The following is a 13,761-nucleotide window of genomic DNA, read 5'->3' on the forward strand; positions in this document are numbered from 1 at the left end:
CATGTCAAATGCATCATCTCTATTCATGATTCTTTTAAATGTCTTACCAAACTTAGATGCCATAAAATTCTAGGCCTTCTCCACCTGATTCCATTCCATTCCACATCATACATTTATCCAATTAAATAAAGGAGCTTCATTTAAAGATTCTTCCCATATGCCAAGATATACCAAAGTTTAAGAATTTCTAAATAAAATCTTGTACACTGAGCTAGCTTCACAATGTAATATGTTCACTTCCTCCTTTGCTCTCCTAGAGGAAAATTTCAATGTCTTCCTGCATAGCAAGCTTTGTTTTCAATAATTACAATTTGCTAACAACATTAATAACTGACATTTGGGGGCTTCTATTCATTGACTGCTTCAATTAAAAATTTCCAATTGATTTTATAAAACTGCATCCAAAATTTAAATGATTTGTTTACAAAAAGTTTAGTACCATAAGACACTTAAGTTGATTTATGAAGTAATTTTTCAGAAGCTCCAACATTTATCAAATCTGATTGATAATGAGGAAAGTGAGAGAAGGTGAGTACTACTATTTGGGGAAAAAACAAGGTTTTTTTCATATTTAATGTTAACGTCATCACAAACGTGTTTATTTCAAGTTATTCTGGGTACACATATAATAGCTGTAAATTTTAACAACCACAGCTCCTGTTAGGTTGGTAAATTATCACAGGCTGGGCCACAAGTTATCCCAAGCACATTTCTGTACTTAATTTAGAAAGAATCTTGTTTTTACCATGACACTAGCTGCACCAAAAATTGTGTGCCTATCATAACTACAAGAACAAATAATATACCCCTTTCACACTAAGTTTTTCCACTGAACTCATGACAACATCATTGTATCACCAGCAACAGAAGGAACTTCTAAATCTTCACTGATTCCATAAATCAGATGAAAAGGATCAAACTGTCATTGGAATTAACTGACTTCCTCTTTGAAGTATCTGGTAACAATGATATAAAACTAGAATCATTAACTGTTTCTAAAGGTCTTCCACAAACAGAGCCAACACAATCACAGCTATCACTTCATTTTTCATCTGTGCATAAGAACACTTTGCAGTGGAAAATGAGAAAAATTAATTTCGAGGACTCAGCATTGGATCTAAGTGAAAAGTCATGGTCCACAGAGTGAAACGTAAACACGCCTTCTGTGGACACACGCTGGGTCATCGTCCCTCAGTCCCAGGTTCCTCAACACTATGATGCTTTTTCCAGGGATTTGTTCTTCTGCTGTTGCTGTGCTCAGGGAGGTCCCTGCATCACCCAGGCAGGTGTCGGGGTGGGGATAAATGCTAACAAATGTGCTGTGTGAGTCCTACACCTGTCATCAGCTCTCCAGGGAAACAGAAACACAGACATTTAGAACTTAATTGTTAATCACATATATATTTCTGGGAAGGCTGAGGCAGGATTGCCTGAGGCCAGGAGTTCAAGACCAGCCTAGGCAACAAAGCGAGACCCCATCTCTCTAAAAAAACAAACAAACAGGTTGGGAGCAGTGGCTCACACCTGTAATCCCAGCACTTTGGGAGGCCGAAGCAGGCAGATCATGAGGTCAGGAGATCGAGACCATCCTGGCTAACATGGTGAAACCCCATCTCTACTAAAAATACAAAAAGAAAATTAGCCAGGTGTGGTGGTGGGTACCTGTAGTCCCAGCTACTCGGGAGGCTGAGTAAGGAGAATGGCATGAACCCAGGAGGTGGAGCTTGCAGTGAGCCGAGATTGTGCCACTGCCTTCACCCTGGGTGACAGAGCGAAACTGTTTCAAAAAAAAAAAAAAAAAAAAAAAAAAGCCAGGCACAGTGATACAACGTCTGCTTTGAAGTTCTTGTGCTTTGGTTTCAGGGATAGACTGTAGGTGCCTTTGTAGCCAAGAACACATCGGCTGTGGCTCTGTTGTGAGATGGCCTGATAATGTTTAAATCAAAGTAAGAACATGGAGTTTGGTTATTTTTTTAATCTTTGTTTTACTGTTTCCCAGCTGTATTTGAGCCTCAGATTCTCCTCTTCTGCAAAATGAAGCTACTGATACTCCACAGGAAGCTTAGGATGTATTAAGTTAAAGATCAACGTGTAGGTTCCTGGAGCAAGATGGCCAAATAAGAACAGCTCCAGCCTCCAGCTCCCAGTGCGAGTGACACAGAAGATGGGTGATTTCTGCATTTTCAACTGAGGTACCGGGTTCATCTCACTGGGGAGTGCCGGACAATTGGTGCTGGTCAGCTGGTGCAGCCCGACCAGTAAGAGCTGAAGCAGGGTGAGGCATCGCCTCACCTGAGAAGCGCAAGAGGGAAGGGAATCCCTTTTCCTAGCCAAGGGAAACTGAGACACACAACACCTGGAAAATCGGGTAACTCCCACCCTAATACTGCACTTTACCAAGGGACTTAGCAAATGGCACACCAGGAGATTATATCCCACACCTGGCCCGGAGGGTCTCACGCCCATGGAGCCTCCCTCATTGCTAGCACAGCAGTCAGAGATCTAACTGCAAGGCAGCAGCGAGTCTAGGGGAGGGGCGCCCACCACTGCTGAGGCTTAAGTAGGTAAACAAAGCCGCCAGGAAGCTCAAACTGGGTGGAGCCCACCGCAGCTCAAGGAGGCCTGCCTGCCTCTGTAGACTCCACCTCTGGGGACAGAGCATAGCTAAACAAAAAGCAGCAGAAACCTCTGCAGATGTAAATGACCCTGTCTGACAGCTTTGAAGAGAGCAGTGGGTCTCCCAGCACGGAGGTTGAGATCTGAGAACAGAAAGACTGCATGTTCAAGTGGGTCCCTGACCCTTGAGTAACCTAACTGGGAAACATTCCCCACTAGGTGCAGACTGACACCTCACACCTCACACAGCTGGGCACACCTCTGAGATGAAGTTTCCAGAGCAAGAATCAGACAGCAACACTCGCTGTTCAGCAATATTCTATTTTCTGCAGCCTCTGCTGCTGATACCCAGGCAAACAGGGTCTGGAGTGGACCTCAAGCAAACTCCAACAGACCTGCAGCTAAGAGTCCTGACTGTTAGAAGGAAAACTAACAAACAGAAAGGACAGCCACATCAAAACCCCATCAGTAGTACATCACCATCATCAAAGACCAAAGGCAGATAAAATCACAAAGATGGGGAAAAAGCAGGACAGAAAAGCTGGAAATTCAAAAAATCAGAGTGCATCTCCCCCTCCAAAGGAACCCAGCTCATCACCAGCAATGGATCAAAGCTGGATGGAGAATGACTTTGACAAGTCGAGAGAAGAAGGCTTCGGTCAATCAAACTTCTCAGAGCTAAAGGAGGAACTACGTACCCAGCGCAAAGAAAATAAAAATCTTGAAAAAAGAATGGAAGAATGGATAACTAGAATAATCAATGCAGAGAAGGCCATAAACGAACTGATAGAGATGAAAACCATGACACGAGAATTACATGACAAATGCACAAGCTTCAGTAACCAACTCGATCAACTGGAAGAAAGAGTATCAATGATTGAAGATCAAATGAATGAAATGAAGTGAGAAGAGAAGTCTAGAGAAAAAAGAGGAAAAAGAAATGAACAAAGCCTCCAAGAAATATGGGATTATGTGAAAAGACCAAATCTACGTCTGATTGGTGTGCCTGAAAGTGAGGGGAAAAATGGAACCAAGTTGGAAAACACTCTTCAGGATATCATCCAGGAGAACTTCCCCAACCTAGTAAGGCAGGCCAATATTCAAATTCAGGAAATACAGAGAACGCCACAAAGATACTCCTCGAGAAGAGCAACTCCAAGACACATAATTATCAGATTCACCAAAGTTGAAATGAAGGAAAAAATGTTAAGGGCAGCCAGAGAGAAAGGTCGGGTTACCCACAAAGGGAAGCCCATCAGACTAACAGTAGATCTCTCGGCAGAAACTCTACAAGCCAGAAGAGAGTGGGGGCCAATATTCAACTTTCTTAAAGAAAAGAATTTTCAACCCAGAATTTCATATCCAGCCAAACTAAGTTTCCATAAGTGAAGGAGAAATAAAATCCTTTACAGACAAGCAAATGCTTAGAGATTTTGTCACCACCAGGCCTGCCCTACAAGAGACCCTGAAGGAAGCACTAAACATAGAAAGGAAGAACTAGTACCAGCCATTGCAAAAACATGCCAGAATGTAAAGACCATCGATGCTAGGAAGAAACTGCATCAACTAACCAGCTAATATCACAATGACAGGATCAAGTTCACATATAACAATATTAACCTTAAATGTAAATGGACTAAATGGTCCAATTAAAAGACACAGACTGGCAAATTGCATAAAGAGTCAAGACCCATCAGTTTGCTGTATTCAGGAGAACCATCTCACATGCAGAGACACACATAGGCTCAAAATAAAGGGATGGAGGAAGATCCACCAAGCAAATGGAGAACAAAAAAAAGCAGGGGTTGCAATCCTAGTCTCTGATAAAACAGACTTTAAACCATCAAAGATCTAAAGAGACAAAGAAGGCCATTACATAATGGTAAAGGGATCAATTCATCAGGAAGAGGTAACTATCCTAAATATACATGCACCCAATACAGGAGCACCCAGATTCATAAAGAAAGTCCTTAGAGACTTACAAAGAGACTTAGACTCCCATACAATAATAATGGGAGACTTCAACACCCCACTGTCAACATTAGACAGATCAACGAGACAGAAAGCTAACAAGGATATCCAGGAATTGAACTCAGCTCTGCACCAAGTGGACCTAATAGACATATACAGAACTCTCCACCCCAAATCAACAGAATATACATTCTTCTCAGCACCACATCGCACTTATTCCAAAAAAGACCACATAGTTGGAAGTAAAGCACTCCTCAGCAAATGTAAAAGAACAGAAATTATAACAAACTGTCTCTCAGACCACAGTGCAATTAAACTAGAACTCAGGACTAAGAAACTCAATCAAAACCGCTCAACTACATGGAAACTGAACAATCTGCTCCTGAATGACTACTGGGTACATAACGAAATGAAGGCAGAAATAAAGATGTTCTTTGAAACCAATGAAAACAAAGATACAACATACCAGAATCTCTGGGACACATTTAAGGCAGTGTGTGGAGGGAAATTTATAGCACTAAATGCCCACAAGAGAAAGCAGGAAAGATCTAAAATTGACACCCTAGCATCACAATTAAAAGAACTAGAGAAGCAAGAGCAAACACATTCAAAAGCTAGCAGAAGGCAAGAAATAACTAAGAACAGAGCAGAACTGAAGGAGATAGAGACACAAAAAACCCTCCAAAAAATCAATGAATCCAGGAGCTGGTTTTTTGAAAAGATCAACAAAATTGATAGACCGCTAGCAAGACTAATAAAGAAGAAAAGAAAGAAGAATCAAATAGACGCAATAAAAAATGATAAAGGGGATATCACCACCGACCCCTACAAACTACCATCAGAGAATACTATAAACACCTCTATGCAAATAAACTAGAAAACCTAGAAGAAATGGAGAATTTCCTGGACACTTACACTCTCCCAAGACTAAACCAGGAAGAAGTTGAATCCCTGAAAAGACCAATAGCAGGCTCTGAAATTGAGGCAATAATTAATAGTCTACCAACCAAAAAAAATCCGGGACCAGATGTATTCACAGCTGAATTCTGCCAGAGGTACAAGGAGGAGCTGGTACTATTCCTTCTGAAACTATTCCAATCAATAGAAAAAGAGGGAATCCTCCCTAACTCATTTTATGAGGCCAACATCATCCTGATACCAAAGCCTAGCAGAGATACAACAAAAAAAGAGATTTTTAAACCAATATCCCTGATGAACATCGATGCAAAAATCCTCAATAAAATACTGGCAAACCGAATCCAGCAGCACATCAAAAAGCTTATCCACCATGATTAAGTGGGCTTCATCCCTGGGATGCAAGGCTGGTTCAACATATGCAAATCAATAAATGTTATCCAGCATATAAACAGAACCAAAGACAAAAACACATGATTATCTCAATAGATGCAGAAAAGGCCTTTGACAAAATTCAACAGCCCTTCATGCTAAAAACTCTCAATAAATTCAGTATTGATGGAACGTATCTCAAAATCATAAGAGCTATTTATGACAAACCCACAGCCAATATCATACTGAATGGGCAAAAACTGGAAGCATTCCCTTTGAAAACTGGCACAAGACAGGGATGCCCTCTCTCACCACTCCTATTCAACATAGTGTTGGAAGTTCTGGCTAGGGCAATCAGGCAGGAGAAAGAAATAAAGCGTATTCAGTTAGGAAAAGAAGAAGTCAAATTGTCCCTGTTTGCAGATGATATGATTGTATATTTAGAAAACCCCATCATCTCAGCCCAAAATCTTCTTAAGCTGATAAGCAACTTCAGCAAAGTCTTAGGATACAAAATCAATGTGCAAAAATCACAAGCATTCTTATACACCAGTAACAGACAAACAGAGAGCCAAATCATGAATGAACTCCCATTCACAATAGCTTCAAAGAGAATGAAATACCTAGGAATCCAACTTACAAGGGATGTAAAGGACCTCTTCAAGGAGAACTGCAAACCACTGTTCAGTGAAACAAAAGAGGACACAAACAAATGGAAGAACATGCCATGCTCACGGATAGGAAGACTCAATATTGTGAAAATGGCCATACTGCCCAAAGTAATTTATAGATTCAATGCCATCCCCATTAAGCTATTAATGACTTTCTTTACATAATTGGAAAAAACTGCTTTAAAGTTCATATGGAACCAAAAAAGACCCCGCATTGCCAAGACAATCCTAAGCCAAAAGAACAAAGCTGGAGGCATCACGCTACTTGACCTCAAACTGTACTACAAGGCTACAGTAACCAAAACAGCATGGTACTGGTACCAAAACAGAGATATAGACCAATGGAACAGAACAGAGCCCTCAGAATACCACACATCTACAGCCATCTGATCTTTGACAAACCTGAGAGAAACAAGAAAAGGGGAAAGGATTCCCTATTTAATAAATGGTGCTGGGAAAATTGGCTAGCCATAAGTAGAAAGCTGAAACTGGATCCTTTCCTTACTCCTTATACGAAAATTAATTCAAGATGGATTAGAGACTTAAATGTCAGACCTAATACCATAAAAACCCTAGAAGAAAACCTAGGTAATACCATTCAGGACATAGGCATGAGCAAGGACTTCATGTCTAAAACACCAAAAGCAATGGCAACAAAAGCCAAAATTGACAAATGGGATCTAATTAAATGAAAGAACTTCTGCACAGCAAAAGAAACTAACATTAGAGTGAACAGGGAACCTACAGAATGGGAGAAAATTTTTGCAATCTACTCATCTGACAAAGGGCTAATATCCAGAACCTACAAAGAACTCAAACAAATTTACAAGAAAAAAACAACCCCATCAAAAAGTGGGCAAAGGATATGAACAGACATTTCTCAAAAGAAGTCATTCATACAGCCAACAGACACATGAAAAAATGCTCCTCATCACTGGCCATCAGAGAAATGCAAATCAAAACCACAATGAGATACCATCTCACACCAGTTAGAATGGCAATCATTAAAAAGTCAGGAAACAACAGGTGCTGGAGAGGATGTAGAGAAATAGGAACACTTTTACACTGTTGGTGGGATTGTAAACTAGTTCAACCATTGTGGAAAACAGTATGGCGATTCCTCAAGAATCTAGAACTAGAAATACCATATGACTCAGTCATCCCATTACTGGGTATACACCCAAAGGATTATAAATCATGCTGCTATAAAAACACATGCACACGTATGTTTATTGCGGCACTATTCACAATAGCAAAGACTTGGAATCAACCCAAATGTCCATCAGTGACAGACTGGAATAAGAAAATGTGGCACATATACACCATGGAATACTATGCAGCCATAAAAAAGGATGAGTTCGTGTCCTTTGTAGGGACATGGATGCAGCTGGAAACCATCATTCTCAGCAAACTATCACAAGACAGAAAACCAAATACTGCATGTTCTTACTCATAGGTGGGAATTGAACAATGAGATCACTTGGACACGGGAAGGGGAACATCACACACCAGGGCCTATGGTGGGGAGGGGGAATGGGGGAGGGATGGCATTGGGAGTTATACCGGATGTAAATGACGAGTTGATGGGTGCTGACGAGTTGATGGGTGCAGCACACCAACATGGCACATGTATACATACGTAACAAACCTGCACATTGTGCACATGTACCCTAGAACTTAAAGTATAACAATAAAAAAAAAAAAGATCAACGTATGGAAATACTGCCATAGTGTGGAGCATATGTATCAATGTATGGGTGAGTCCCAAGATTGGGGCTTAGCCTGGGAGGGCTCTTGGTTTTGCCCAGGAAAGAATGTAAGGGTAAGGTGGCGGTGTTAGACAGCAACTTTTACTGAAGCAGCAGCAGAGGCACTGCTCGGTCTCCAGAATGCACCTTGCTGTCATTACCCCCCAGGCCTTCTCACAGGCTGCTCCCTCAGCTGGGAGCCCTCCCTCTTCCTTCCTGGTTCTAGGATGCTGCCCTAAAAACTCAGCTCGGGGGCCCTGGAACGCTCCTGACTCCACACCCACCTCTGTGCTCCAGCAGCCCTTGGTCCTACCTTTCCATCCCGTTCCCATGTCCGTTGTCCCATCTGAGTGTGGGGCTCCTGCAGGCAGGGTGGGGTGTGTTCCTTACTTTGTGCAACACAAGCACAGGCTCAGGGACCACCCACGGCACAGCAAACACTCCCAGGGGCTGGGCCAAGCCCCAGAGGAGACAGTCATGGCCCTGCCCTGTGGGCGTGTCCATGTATGAGACAGGCAGAGGGACACACAGGCACAGTTACACAGTGGGCCAGCCAGGGATGGCTGAGGGTAGGGGCCATGGGAGTCCCAAGCAGGGTCCTCCTAGCCTTGGACCCAGAGGGCTTCCCCTAGGCCTCCTGCTCACCCTGGAGTGCAGGCTGAAAGGACCTGCCAGCAATGTCTAGGAGCACAGATGCTCAAGACGGCACTCGCCAAGATGGGGTCAGCTCTAAGAAGACCCTCAGCCTCCCTTCCAGATCTGCCTTCCTGGGAGGTGTCACAGCAGCAGGTTCCTCCAGGGCTCCTTCCAAACTGCAGGCCACAGCCCGTCATGCCCATCTTGAAGTCACATTTCCTGCCCATGGGGTGAGGAGCTGGTGAGGACTTAGGGTGTCTCCTGGGATGACAGATTTCCCCACCTCCAGGACAGGGGCTCGGCCTCCAGCTTCCCTCTACCCCTGAGGCCCTGAATGACAGGACCTTTGGAGAAGGCAAGGCCCTGCACACATCTCCATTGCAGCCTTCCGGCCTCCAGAGCAATGACAGAGTCAACTCATGTTTCAAGACCCAGTTTGTGACACTTTGTTATGGCGGCCCCAGGGGACTGCAGAGCGGGTGACATTTACCCCAGAACTCACCGAGTGCAGGCATTGTTCTAAGGGCTCCACATAAATACGTCACTTAATGTTTCCAAGAGCTTGTGAGGACAGCACTGTAGTCCCCCACTGTGCAGACAAGGTAACTGAGGCACAGAGAGGCTAAGTCACTCACCAGAGGTCACACAGCCCTAGTGGAGGGTTCCAGCAGCCCAGCAATGTCTCCTGTTTTCTCTGCCTCTGGCTGAAGCTGACCGGGTCTTGCCCCTGCTACAGGGAGCCCAGGACCAGCTGCAGACACAATCCATGCCCGGGTGGCATGGAGCTCGGCACTGGCTGCAGTGAGGCAGTGATGCAGTGAGTCCAGCCTAGAGCTACAGAGGCCTCCGGGAGAGGCTCTCCTAAGACCACACATCCGTGCCCAAGCTGCCTGGACAAATGAGTTTTTCAGAAACACTTGTCCTACATGTCTTATCTTCTCTTCACCTCTGAAAGGGGCTCTGAAAATGCCCATCTGAAAGTTTCTCCCCCTTCACTTCAGAGAAAGAAAAAGAAACTCAAGGAGAGAATTTAAGCAGGGCAGTGTGAGGACGAGGGGCCGTGCACCCCAGAGAGCTTCTGAAAGATGGTGTCCCAGAGTGTGGAGATGGTGTCACTGTACTCCTTGGGGATCCAACTCCATGTGCCCCCTGGGATGCTTGTCTCCACACCCAGGGGAAACTGAGCTCTCCCTCCAGAACCTCCCTCCAGAACCTACGAATTTGAAGTTCTTGTGCTGTGGTTCCAGGGCTAGACTACAGGTGCCTTTGTAGCCAAGAACACGTCAGCCGTGTCTCTGTTGTGAGGCGGCCTGATGTCTAAAATGAAGTAAGAACATGCGTTTGGTTACTTTTGAATCCTTGTTTGACTGCTTCCCAGCTGTATTTGAGCCTTAGTTGTTCCTCTTCTGCAAAATGAAGCTATTAATACTCCACAAGAAGCCTAGGACGTTGTAAATTAAAGACCAACATATGTGAATTGCCTAGTGCCTAGACCGGAACCACTGCTCGCATCTATAGAAAGGATGGCTCATGGAGGACCAGCCCGTGTGGAGCACCGACCACCTCACAGGGCTATTTTAAGCACTTTGCCTGTGTTAACCAAAATCTAATCCCCAAAATAACCCTATAAATTAAGCCCTATCTCCCCATTTTATACATGAGAAAACTGAGTCACAGTGAGCATAAGGAATGGCCCAGGCCCCACACTGGCTGGGGAACAGCAGAGCTAGGTTCACCCTCCAGCCCCACCTTGTATTCCACTGCCAGAGAGGAGGGCTCCTCTCCCCACAGATGGCTCCTTCCCAGCTGCTGATGCATCTCTCTGCACCTCAGTTTCTCTGAGTAAATGCTGACATCCTTGTTCTTGGAGGATGACACGGGGACAGAGGCTTGGAGGATGTTTTAAGAGAAGATGACATTTCAGACAGGGAGGGCCAGTCCATAACGGATGCCTCAGCAGCCGAGGTCAGACCCAAATTGATTTGTGTATCCAGACTGCACAAATAGTCACAGCCACAAATCCAGGCAGCTGGCCACTGCCACTTGCTCAGACCATCCTGTGCTCAACCTGGAGAGGCTGCTGCAGCCTGAAATGCTACCGTTGACCCCAGCTTGTAGTGTGGGATAACCCAGGGCCACGTGCGTGCCCCCTCCTCCAGGAAGCCCTCTCTGCCCTCTGGCCACCTGCTTCCCCAGACACGTCTTTGGTATACCAGACATTCTGACTCCATGCTGTGTGCTGGGTCAAGGAAAACAACTAGCTATGGAATCTGCCCCCGGGGAGTCTCCACCCTGGGGGACAGACACACAAACGGATGTGAGCATGCAGAGGGACATGTGGGGCACGTGGCTACATCCAGCAGGATCCTCAAGGAAGGACTGAGGGGGAGAGTCAAAGGGGAGGAGAGAGGAGAGGGCAGAGGTGAAGAGGGAAGGGAAATGGGGGAGAAGAAGGGAGAGGAGAGAGGGAGGGGAGGAAAGGGAGGAGAAGGGAAGGGGTAATGATAAGGAAGAAGAGGGAATAGGAGGGAAGAAAAGGAGAGAAGCAGAGGGAGAGAAATAGGAGGGGGAGAGAAATAGGAGGAGGAGAGGGGAAATAGAGGCAGGGAAGGGGGAAGAGAGGAGGGGAGGGAAGACTTGAGCTGAGACCCAGGCATAGGGCCTCAGCCCGTTGCAGCACGTGTTCAGTGGCCATTGACTTTCTCTGGCTCCTCCTCTGTACTAGGAAGGTCTAGAGGGCAGAGACACACTCTCATTCATTCACTCCTGATGTTTCTTCAACACCTAGCAGGCACCAGGCTCTGTCCTGAGTGCTGAAGATACACTATGAGCAAAGCAGACAGACCCACACCCATAGCTGGAGCTCATGCCTTTACTCATCTTGGAGCCTCATGCGTCTACCTGGGACACGGAGATGCTAAAAAAAAATGCTGGAGAAAGAAGTAGACTCAGTGTGCACAGCATGCTCATGAAGTGGTGGATGCTCCCTGCACTGGACCTTGATGGCTGTATTCATCCACTTCCATATTCCGATAAAGAACTGCCCGAGACTGGGTAACTCATAAAGGAAAGAGGTTTAATCGACTCACAGTTCAGCATGGCTGGGGAGGCCTCAGGAAACTTACACTCATGGCAGTAGGCAAAGGGGAAGCAAGGCACCTTCTTCACAAGGCGGCAGGAAGGAGAAGTGCTAAGTGAAGCCGGAAGAGCCCCTTATAAAACCATCAGGTCTCTGAGAACTCACTCACTATCAGGAGAACAGCATGGGGGAAAACACCCTCATGATTCAATTACCTCCACCTGGTCTCTCCCTTGACACGTGGGGATTATGGGGATTACAATTCAAGATGAGATTTGAGTGGGGACAGGAAGCCTAACCATATCAATGGCTCAGCTCAAGATACAGGCAGTGGAGATAAATGCTCGAGAAACCATTTCTTTGTCAAAATGCAGAGCTCATGGGAGGCTCACGACATGTGGCTGGAACTACAAACACCTGCCATTCCAAATAGCCGTCAAAAGGCTGGATTTCCCATTTTCTCCCTCACCGCAAACATTATCCATTCTCTCATGACAGACACAACTACAGAGAAGCCACACAAGAGCAGAGCCTGCTGCTCACCTCACAGCCTGTTGTGATTGTGGAATCAGTGAGTGAATGAACAATGAACAAATGTATCGCACAGTCCAGCCACCTTAGTTTACAGATGAGGAAATGGAGACTCAAAAGGAGGAAGTCTCATCTGAAGTTGCTGAATTGTTCAAAAGGGTCAGATTCAAGGAAGTCTTCCAGCAAGAGGTGGGCAGGGCATCAGGCCCAAGGCTGGGTCCTCTCCCACTGTGTGGTTCCAAAGCCAAAAGGAGGCCATTTTGACTGACAGAGCGTGAGCAGCAGGGCCCAGGTGCAGCTGCAACAAGGGAATCCCAAAAAGTGCAGGTTCCGCTAGACACCCTCCAGATATTTGGTCTGTGGTGATACAACCCGTCCCGGGGTTCCCTCCTGTTGAACCTGCTCACCCAGACCTGCTCACCCGTGTCTGCTCACCTGGACCTGCTCACCCAGACCCGCTCTCCTGGACCTGCTCACCTGGACCTGCCCTGGTGAGACCTGCTCAGGACAGCTGACCTTGTATCAAGCCCTGTACGGGCAGCTGCCTGCTACAGTGGACCTAGGGCACCCTCCGCAGGCCGGGGTGTGCAGTGAGTACTCAGGTTCTGTCCACCATGAGTCCCCTGGTGCAGCTCCGCAGACCTTCCCACTCCCAAAGCCGGCGACAGGAGCTGGCTGTTTTTGTGAACACAGCTCTTCCTTCCCCCAACAATCCTTTTTTTTAAGTTTAAACGACCATAATTTTCCTTTTATGCCCTTGCATTTGTTTTCCAAGAAGATGATTACCCATTCATGGAGTATTAATGATCTATTAATATGGAAAGACTGGGGAGAGAATGGGCTTGTGAAAGAACACACATTTTTATTCAAATAAATTACATGGATTTTTTTATTAAACTGCTCCACTTATAATGGACACTTAGTCACAGTCCTTTCTGGGCATCTGCTGCCAATTCCCCTCCTTCATTACTGCCACACCGAACAAAAGGTCTATTCAGAGTACAGGCCATTTGGAAGTCCAGGATGGCCCCGAATCTCGGCGCACCCGCTGCTTGTTCATTTGGTACAGCTCATCCCTCGAACGCAATTCTGCAGAAATAAATCAGACTCGGGGCTGGTGCAGAGGAGGAGAAAGTGCTCCCTGCTCCGAGTCTTGCTTTTCCAAGTTCTTCTCCCCCACGGCCAGGTTCAGGCCTCCTATCAGCTGTGTCTGAGCAGCCTT

The sequence above is a fragment of the Macaca mulatta genome, chromosome 10, assembly GCF_049350105.2.
Source record: "Macaca mulatta isolate MMU2019108-1 chromosome 10, T2T-MMU8v2.0, whole genome shotgun sequence".
NCBI lineage: Eukaryota > Metazoa > Chordata > Mammalia > Primates > Cercopithecidae > Macaca > Macaca mulatta.